Genomic DNA, 7,639 nt, shown 5'->3' with positions numbered 1-7,639 from the left:
CCTAGAACAAACTACAAATGATAGGGCAGCCGTAGGCTATGAAGATATCTCTGTCCCAGACCGTGATGCCTTCTCCCCAGACTTTTTAAATGGTCTGCAAGGAAGTACACAAGATAGTGCGCAAATGCACCAAACACTGAGACCCCAAGCCCAAGTGATGCAGGGTGCCACATCTGGAACATCAGGTCAGATTGCAGGACAGATTGATGCACAGTTTACTATAAAGATGACTCGTGCATCCAGTACCCCAAGCCCCCAGCTAGATGAAGATGGAGAGAGTGATAGGGTCTCAGGTGGTTCACAGCACAGCTCTCACATGCCTCTCCCCAGACCCCACGGCCCAGCCCCGATGTCCATTGGAAGGGAACACAGCACATCTGAGGCCAGAATTAGACATTATGGCCCGTTTCTGACGCCTATTCAGCAGAATAGCGAAGCACAAACACTCCAAGAGGAGTGGCGACCCCTTAATACTAGTCCCAATAGACAGGAAGAGCGCCAGATACAGTTTCTTGAAGAGAACAGGGATGGCGAACAACGTATCCCTGGCATAATGAATGAAAGAGATATCGTTAGGTGGAGGACAGAACAGGATTTATACCATGGAGCAGGCAGGACAGTTGGGGACATGCCACTCGAGCATTGCGTGGGAAACGCCACTGACAATGCACTAACTTATCAGCAAAGGCCCTTACAAAATGATAGAAAAAATGAAAGAATGACAGAACTGATGGGTGGGCTGGGCCAGCTGAGTGAAAGGCAACAACCACCGACACTCAATGAATTGGCAAGAGGTGCAAATGATGTAAGGCAACACAGTGGTGGGATCCTAACAACAAGGCCACAGCAAAGGCCATGGATACAATTAGACAATGAGGCCCAGGGTGAGGCCCCACCACAGAGTAACACAGCAGTTAACATAACACAAGCCCCTCGCGCATTCCCTAACTACAACCCCCAGAGGTCACTGCCACAGACACCTGTGCGTCAGGCATCACCTCCTGCAGCCGCACCACGCAGGGCCCAACTCAGAGAGGTAGACATTGATAACTTAGGACTGTCCAATGTGCTTGAACGGGCAGAAAGGAGATACAGGCAAAGGAGGACAGAGGTAGAGAATATCGCAGTGTTAGGTAACCATGGGAGACCTGACGACATCCCAGAAGAATATGATGTAACAGGTAAAGCACGCCTGCGCACCACCAGATCTGGAGCACTGTACAAGATGGCCGTTAGTAGGCCAGGACGGGTGTCACCCAAAGATCTGACACCATATGAGATAGTGGTGCTAGGAGAAGGGAGTAACTATTATGGCGACAAATTCACAGATGACTTGGCAGAATGGACAGAAAGTAAAGCCCCCCAAATGATGGTGTGGCCTCGAGAAGGGTCTTTTCACCCTGAGGACATGGCAACAGCTGAAGACTGTATCTTGAGGGGGGAGGGAGATGAAGACTGGGATTACAATTACATGCGCAGAGGCTTGAGAATATGGCAGAAATACGCACGCAGGTATGACAGCACAAGGCCCACAGGGGTGCTGCGCCAGCTGCCACTGCTATATAAAAATATCGAGGACCGTCCCATCTACACCCCTTGGTCCCTTATGGACAAGGACAATTTAAAAAAGCAACTTCCGCCCCTCACAGAGGGTGCTGGGAAGTGGATACAAGCCTTTGAGAAAAACACTGCAGGGGTGCCATTGGCTGCTGGAGATGTGAAAAGTCTGCTCGTTTCCCTGATTGGAGAGGATGCAGAGGAAATGTTCACACGTATTGACCACAGACTTTCCATCACAAACTTGGAATTGGATGGTAATCCTTTTAATACAATAAGGTCTGCCCTGTGGAGTGAGCTGCGTAGAAAGTTCCCTGATATCCCAGATATCGGGTCCCTAATGTCTCAGACAATGCAAAGCAATGAAGATCCTGCACAGTACATTACTAGAATGAAGGAAAAGTGGCAACAGGAGTTAGGAGAGAAATGGGATATAACAGGAGGCAATTGTAGGTTCTTCTACCATACAATTAAGAAGGGACTGCCAACTGCTGTGCAAGAAAAATTAGATGGAATAGTAGCAATGGAATGCAAACCATGGGCAGAAATACAACACCATATCATTCACTACTGTAAAAAGGAGCAAGAGCAGGAGAAGAAGAGGCAGGTGGCAATTGAAAATGCGGCAGCTAAATTGGTGCAACAGAAATTAAAGAAAAAGGAGGCTGTGGACACAATAATGGTAGCCACACCAGTGAGTCAAATGACTACTGTCACCCAATTTCCACAAAATGCCCAGAGCGCATTACAAGGAGACACACAGGCAGCAGTCCAGCAGACACAGGCACAACACCCCAGAAACAATCAGAGGCAACAACAGTATTATGATAACAGACAAACAAGGTCATCAGGAATGCGAGGAAGAGGTAGGGGGATGGGCTATCAAAGACCCACACAGCAGCCAGGACCCCCACTGTGCTACCACTGTCAGCGACCAGGACACATGATAAGGGAATGCCGCACTAAAATGCATGAAGAATTAGCAGGCAGAGGCCAACCACAGCAAGTCCAGGTACCAGTGCAATACGTTCAGCAGCAGACACAGCCACTGCAGCCTAACGTAGTGTACACCTACCCGTCTGCAGGACAGCAACAGCCAATGTTGCAGCAAGTACAATTACAGACACCAGTCCAACAGATACAGCCACAACTGGTTCAACAACAGGGGCCTGTGTACCAAATGGTGCCACAGACACAGGTTCTTGTACCTCAGGGAGCCACAGTACTGCAGCCCGCCAATACGGTTCTGCAGGGTACAATTCAGCAACATCAGGCTGGAAGGTACACCAGCTAAGATAGCCCACAGAAGACCCTAGTGTGTCCCTTGTTGTCGTGCCTCACAAATATTAGAGAGGACCCAGTTGTGTATGTCACGATCAACAACAAAACGTATAAATTTCTGATTGACACAGGTGCAACATTTTCCTGTATAACAGAGGGAGCACTGCCTATTTCCAATCAAAGTGTAGACACACAGGGTTTCTCTGGGGCAATCACAAGGGTCCCTTTCACCAAGCCAGTACCAATGAAAATAGGAGGCAAAAACATTCAGCAACGACTGCTTTACTCGACAGAATCCCCCGTAAATTTATTGGGCCGTGATCTTATGGCCAAATTAAACATGACAATTCATTTTGATGAAAAAGGCACAATGACTTGCTCCATCCCTGGCACATCACTGGCAAGAATGATGGCTGTCACTGTGGACTCTTCCATGAGAGACCAAATTAGAGCTCGCCCAGTGGATGAACTAGCATTCTCCACAGCTGTGCAAATGGTCATTACCAACTCACCAGAGATGGCGGGGCGCACTGTACAGCTACCCAAAGAATTTCTTTTCCGTCCTCAATTACAGGACATGCCAGGCCCAGACAAAAATATGATCCTAGGAATACAATGTTTTAACATGACACCAACATATGGTGTCTTTATAGCATGTGATGACTATGGCCAGTCATGGGCCTGTGTCATTTTTATTGAGCCTGGACATCGGGTAAGAGACATTACAGATCAGGAATTATTTGGTGATAGAGAAGACATTGTATACCAGATTCCAGTCCCCGTGTCCGTGACAGTTGAAATCAGAACACCAACACAACCCACAGTAATTGATGAAGCACGTGACTCAGACCTAGCTCAGGTGCCCAACATCCTTTGGACTACAGGTCCCAATGATGTGGGGCTCATTCGATCAGCAGAACCATTCAAAGTGACACTGAAACCTGACGCCATTCTTCCCAGAGTGCGCCAGTACCCTTTGTCCAAAGAAGCCGAAGAAGGAATAGCCCCCACCATTCAAGCATTACTGGATCAAGGTGTGATATATCCATGTATCTCACCTTGCAACACCTGTCTTTTTCCTGTGAGGAAACAACAAACAAATCAATGGAGGCTAGTACATGATCTTCGCTCGATTAACAGCATAGTGATACCTGAGTTTCCCATCGTCCCTGACCCTTCAGTGATCCTTACTAACATCCCACAAAATGCAAAGTACTTTTCCGTCATTGACCTGAAAAATGCTTTTTTCAGTGTCCCACTGCATCCTGAAAGCCAGTACCTATTCGCATTTTCATTCAGGCATAGGCAATTTTCGTACAAAAGGCTCCCTCAAGGCTATTGTGAGTCCCCCAGTGTATTTAACAGAGTTGTCAAGGATGACCTATCAAATTTCCAATGTGACAGCACCTTGCTGCAATATGTCGATGACATACTCCTCTGCAGTGCGACAGAGCAAGAGTGCAGAAAAGATACAATTGCCCTGCTTACAACATTAGCACATAGAGGATACAAAGTAGACAAGCAAAAACTACAATACTGTCAGGAAGAAGTACAGTATTTAGGCCAACTGATTTCAGCATCAGGAAGAAGAGTTACACCAGGAAGAGTAGAAGCAATAAGGAATACTCCAGAACCACAGACAGTTAAGGACATGCAAAAGTTCCTGGGACTAGTGAACTATGTCAGACAGTGGATCTTTGATTATGCTACTATAACTGGACCACTCTTGAAAGCTGTCAAAATGGCTAAGGACAGGCATAACAAGATTGACTGGACACCTGAAATGACATCAGCCTTTGTAAAATTAAAGGATGAGATTACAAATGCACCAGTGTTGGGATCTCCTGATTATACAAAGGAATTCTATCTGTTCACACACTGTAATGGACAGGTCATGACAGCAGTCCTCACCCAGAAATACCCCTTGGGTCCCAAACCAATTGCATACTTCAGTGGCATGTTAGACTCAGTGATGAAAGGCCACTATCCTTGTGAACAGGCTCTTTCAACAGCAGCATTCGCCGTTGAGAAAAGCACCCCCATAGTCATGGGCTCCCCTCTGACGCTGTACACTGAGCATGCTGTCTTTGCAATAATACAGAAAGCTAAAACAACTCTTACCACACAGAGAGTATCAGGATATGAAGTCATACTGTCATTGCCTTCATTGAAGGTTGTAAAATGCCACACTGTGAATCCAGCCACGTTCTTTGCACATCCGATTGCGACAGCTGACGATGACACCCATGATTGTGCCACATACTGCCCAGATGAGTCAGGCACAGCAAAGGAAGACCCATTACCAGACAGTGTAATTTACTTTGTTGATGGTTCTTCTACGATTGATCAAGAGACAGGGATCAGGCATACAGGGGCAGCTGTAGTCAGAGCACAACAGAATAACTCCTCAGACACTCTAGACATTGTACAGCAGATAACATTGCCACCCCATTACTCAGCCCAGGCAGCTGAGTTGGTGGCATTAATAGCCGCCTTGAAGCATGGAGCTAATGAAAGAATTACTGTGTACTCTGATTCAGCATATGTCACCACAACAACGCATTCCAGCATATTGAGATGGAAAAGGCGCGGGTTTCTTAAAACAGATGGCACGCCTGTAATGCACAAACAGTTACTTGCAGAACTAATTGACTCCTTGACACTGCCAGCAGAAGTAGCAGTAGTGAAATGTGCAGCACACACGAACGGTCAAGATTTTGTTTCCAGAGGAAATGCAATGGCAGATTGGGCTGCTAAAGCAGCAGCTAAAGGCCAAAGTTGTACACAACAACCATCCCCGACACAGACTGACTGCACCCCCATCTTGCTTGCCAAAAATCCACCCCCAATAGCGCAGGAAGATATGCAGAACGCAGATGAGGACACCAGTAAGTCACCACTCCCAGATACACCCGACCCAACACTTCCATATACAATTGATGACACACAGCAGTTTGACATCATTGCACAGTTGCACCTCAGAGAGATACAAGAAAGTGCCCAAGCTGAAGAAAAAGAGTTATGGAAGAAGAGGGGAGTACAACAGGATGCCTCAGATTTTATTTACAGACAGACAATGACAGGGAAGCCTGTCATGCCACGGGCTCTTTTGCAAATAGCACTTACCCAGCTGCACCTTCCTACACATGTCCCTCGTGATATCATGTCCTCTAACCTGCAGGCAGAATGGTTCATCCCCAATGCACATGAACAGATACAACTCTTTGTCCATCAGTGCCTTATCTGTCAGCAGTATTCACCCAACCCAGCTATGAAAACAGTTGCTTCAACAATCCCAAGGCCTAAGGGTCCCTTTAGGGAACTCCACATTGACTATGTGGACATGCTTGACAGATGTAACAATTACCGATACCTCATCGTGGTAGTATGTCCCTTCTCACGATGGATTGAGGCTGGACCTTGTGTCCATTGTGACGCAAAGGCCGCAGCTACCTTCCTACTTCGTGAGGTCATATGTCGCTGGGGATTACCAGAATCTATCCGCAGTGACAATGGCGGCCATTTTTCAAACTCCATCTTTGAGACGATAGCCACCATGTTAGGACTTAAACATAAACTTACTTCAGCCTATCACCCACAGAGCAATGGTATTTGTGAGCGCCTCAACGGATTGCTCAAAGCCAAGATCAGCAAGATAAGTGCCACTATTGGAAAAAAATGGCTCTATTGCCTCCCAATTGCTTTGTTTGCACTCAGGAACAGCCCCAGCTCTGATCATCACCTCACACCTCACCAGCTTGTCACTGGCAGATCAATGAATATGGTTGTTCCTTCCACCAGACCTAAAGTAGACAATGAAACGTCTTCTGAGATTGTAAAAGCTGAATTATTTGATTATTTGTGTGCCCTAACCCGTGCTGCTAGGTTTCTTTCCATTCAGACATCCAAGACAAAGAAAAAGGACGGCACAATTTCCGATGAACTTTTGCCTATCCGCCCTGGAACACAGATCTTCATAAAGAAGCAAGTGCGGAAGTGGAGAGACCCTAAGTACGAGGGACCATACCTGGTCATTGACTCTTCACCCACTGCGGTCCGAATTGCCGAACGCAAAGCATGGGTTCATTTGAACCACGTGAGGATCCACCCGGCACCAACAGAGACTTGAACTTCAACAGGAAGGAGGGCATCTTATTTCCTATGACGATCCAAGACTGTGAATATGGAAATCGAATGAGGGTCTATGGAATAAGAGACAGTAACAGACCAACGCCTCTTACCAAGATTTCAGTTAAAAAGATATGTACAGTCACTCTTATATTATTTGTTATGTTCGTTGCTTCAATGGCTATATTACATTGGCTTGCATTACAAGCAGAGAGAGAGAAGGCTATATCAAGTCAAGTTAGGCCTACCATCTCAGTAGGATATCACATGCCTAAAACAAGTCCTGGTAACATACTAGATGAAGAATACACCAGCAATGGCTGCACCACCCCTGTACCCACGACACCTTCCACACCCTCTGTAGACCACACCGAGTGGGACAGGGTACTTGATATCACTGTAAATGCCCCTGGGAAAGGTGTCCCTAGACGTTTCCGTCAGCATAAAAGGAGTGTCAGGTATAAAATGGGTCGCAATAAAACACCAAGGAGATATACCCCTCGCACACAACGTAAGGAGAAAGACACAGAACAAATATCAAACTGGGTTAGTGATCTCCAGGACACAGTTGTGTACACATTCGAACAACACTCTATGCCTGATTTTTTCTCCCAGCGCCCTGGTATGTCAGTACAGAATGATGGTACCCATAATGCATTGTTAGATAATATGT

The 7,639-nt window shown here is 46.6% G+C and overlaps 1 pseudogene; it reads left to right on the top strand.

Annotated features, from left to right (window-relative positions):
- Positions 1 to 4,732: 4,732 nt before the first annotated feature.
- Positions 4,733 to 5,690, top strand: LOC147718780 (uncharacterized; annotated as a pseudogene).
- The last annotated feature ends 1,949 nt before the right edge of the window (positions 5,691 to 7,639 follow it).

This window comes from Lissotriton vulgaris, chromosome 4_1, assembly GCF_964263255.1.
Source record: "Lissotriton vulgaris chromosome 4_1, aLisVul1.2, whole genome shotgun sequence".
NCBI classification, from domain to species: Eukaryota; Metazoa; Chordata; class Amphibia; order Caudata; family Salamandridae; genus Lissotriton; species Lissotriton vulgaris.
Note: the sequence above shows the minus strand (reverse complement) of the source record. Positions and strands in the feature narration are given on the sequence as shown.